This window comes from Glycine max, chromosome 4 (genome assembly GCF_000004515.6).
Source record: "Glycine max cultivar Williams 82 chromosome 4, Glycine_max_v4.0, whole genome shotgun sequence".
Classification (NCBI taxonomy): domain Eukaryota; kingdom Viridiplantae; phylum Streptophyta; class Magnoliopsida; order Fabales; family Fabaceae; genus Glycine; species Glycine max.
Window position 1 is genome coordinate 8,147,278 of NC_016091.4, and position 3,480 is coordinate 8,150,757.

A 3,480-nucleotide genomic window follows, 5' to 3' on the forward strand; every position below is an offset into this window, starting at 1 on the left:
TCAACTTGATTCGTAAGGGGTATTTTTGTCTTTTTATTATTAGTGTTGGTTGCATCAGTAATAATATTGGATGCACCTAGCAACACTATGCTCATTTTTTGGCCCTCCCCGGCCCTCTTCCCACAAAAAGAAAAAAAAATGCACTCTTACTGATTGTTAATTTAGTTATATGCATGAGACCCCTTAAATTGCTTCATATCGATATAAAGAGTTTGACAGAGGCTAATTTGAATAATTAAACTTTTTCATGTACATACGTTTTAGGAGTTTTGTTTTTTGGAACATGTGGGAAAGAAAAAGCAGAAAAAGAAACCAAGTAACAGAAATAGAATCTTCCAGCAAAAGCCCTATAACATCATTCCTTGATTTGATTCCTGTTACTAAACATGCACCAGCGAGATAATCTGCCTGCGATCTTAGTTATTGGCTTCACGAGGGATACACTCAATAATAGTGACTTCCAAACTACGGTTCATCAAGTCTTTGATCTCCATAAAGAGATGACCATAAGCATGCTGCTCACACTGCTGCTTCAGTGCCCATGAATCATGTTTCGAATAAAGTGAAAATTAGAAACAAAGAAAAAAAAAACTTATTTTTGTTCCTCGATGTAAATATTTTATACTGTCAATTAACCGATTAAAAGTCACTATAAACATTATTTTTAAAATAATTATGACAAAAAAAATAACAATCTTATCATATACAATAATGGACAATAATTTAAAAAACACATACACTATCAATACATTCTAGTTAAATTATTTTTCATCATATTTGATCAAATTTTAGATATAGATATTAAATTAAACTATCATCATATTAATAGTATAATATATATACTGATGCCATATATATATATATATATATATATATATATATATATATATATATATATATATATATATATATATATATATATATATATATATAAATTTTTACGTTAATAATTTTATTTATTAGTATAATGCATCATAATATTAATTAAACTTGTAACGTTATATTGCTAATTTATTTTAGTTAAATAAAACTATATTAACAAAGAAAAATCAATATTTAACTCTTAATACTATATGATACCTTATTTTAATGTATATGTGATACTAGCATATGATTCGAGTCCTACAATTAATTTATTCAAGAGACCGTTGTCTTGTAAAATTACCCATCCATGATCCATTGGTTACCCAAGAGGTCCAATATTAGCAATGGTGAAACCCGAAGCGATGGGGAAATAAACACCCCTAAGCAATATGCCTAAAAACAACAGCATTAATTATTTTGACAAAATTAACTACTACTCCCTCTTTTTTCATCACAAATCATTTTTTAACTAATTTATGAAGATTGAAAATAAAAATTGTGACATTCTTAATTTAATAAAAAAATATTTGATTTATTTAAAATATTCTTATTTAAAATTTTATTGTTTCTATTAGTTTCTCTCTTCATCTAAATTATCTTTCTATTATTTTATTAATTTTTGGTATACTAATAGCTATTAAAATGTGTTGCTATCGAAGAAGTTAAGAAAATTATAAAACAGTATAAAATAATTAATTGAACATGATATAATTAAAAGTTAAAGATAACATTAAAATAATATTTAATGTTTGATAAATTTTATAAAATAATATATGGAAAAAAATAATAAAAGCTTTTAAAGCATGATTTTAAAGAGAAACTGAAGGAGTAATTATAAATTATTACTACTAATATTGAAGGTGACATAAATAATAAGGAAAATGATGATAGTTAACAAATGTTAGCTAAAATGATTAGGATTGGACTTATGAGTTTAAATTTGCGATCAATATAAGACTGATTTATAAATAGAAAGATATTGAGTAGAAATGAAATAAAAAATTTCACGTGAATCTCGTATATTTTACATTTTAATTCAAATACTTTTCTTTAATTTTTTTTTCTATTTTTAACGTCTCAATCAAACATAAAATTAAACTTTCAAAGTTAAAATAATGAAAATGATGAAAGACAAAGTATACAGAGATCCGTTGTGACATTCAGATTGAAGGAAAGTAGCGTGCGCACAAGTTAAGAAGTGCCAATGGCATGACACTTACTTTCTTTCACATTTTTATAATTTATTCTCTTCCATTGGTATTCATACATAAGTATGCGCCGTCCACAGTCCACAAAGTTAGGGTGACTGACCATTACTTATTTGACTAATACAAACAAAATAATAGAGATTAATTAGTAGTTTATACTTTATATAATTAACAACAAGGGGAGGGGACAAGAAAATTGGGTAGCCACTGTGTGACCCTCTCTCACATTTCTCACCCCTTTTCCCCAAAGCATATAGGTCCCTTCTGTCCCCAATAACCAAATGCCTTTCCTTGTTTGGATTTTCTTGTGGACTTCGATTAAGACAATGCTTAAGCCAAGACAAAACGACTTTGCCAGCTCGATTAGTCTTTCTCCTTCAACTGTTCCTTCTAATTCTGTTTAGAATTTCGATTTTAAGGATTGGTGTTTAATGTTAGTTTTTAAGAAAAGTTATCATTAGGTGTTAAAAAATAAAAAAGTGATCATTATATGTTCTCTAACTGTTTAGTCCTATATATTTAATTTAATGAGAAATAGGAGAAGTGTCGAGGAATACAAAATTTGTTAAGTGGATTGATATGATAAAAAGAAAAGATGCGTGAAGAGAAAAATAAAATGAAAGTGATGATAAAAATAATGATATGGTAAATGATTTTCATCGTAGATTTTAAGTACTTTTTGATACATTTATTTTTTTTAATTCTCTTTAAAACAAATTATACAAATGTAGATGGGATACCACATTCATACAGTAAATATACAGAATTCTCAAATTATTGGCACATATTGAAGAGGAAATTTCAAGAAACATGCAATGTCTTTAATCAAGTTAGAGAACATTGAATCTCTGGTCTACCCTCCAATTGTATCTTTGTGGAACTCAATAAGGATATTTATTTCTTTTTGGTACAAGGATATTCATGATTTGATTCAATCATTTAGAATTATTTTTATAGTAAAAAGCTATTTAATTTAGTTTAATATTTTTTTATATCACTCAAATATGTGAAAATAATTATATTAGTTTCTTGTTTGGGGTAATGATGAAATTTTAAATTTTAAAAGTTAAACAACTCGAATATTTAAGCATTTTTAATAGCAATGAGATGGCACTAGTTCTTATGACTCTTTCATTACTTATATGGAGGGTTACTTAATTTCACTCGAGGATAAAATAAAAAGTATAATGATATTATAAAGACTTCAATTTAGATCAATTTTAAAATTTGGATCTGAAACTTGTTTTAAATATTTAAACGAGTATTTTTTTATTTTTTTTTTCAATTAACGATATAATTACTTTTTTTTTTGTTTTTATGTAGTTTGAAATAGATTTAATCACCCCTAGATGCTGATAGGAGCTCCATAGCTTTGCCGGTGGAAGTTTGCATTGCTGCAACCAGAGGA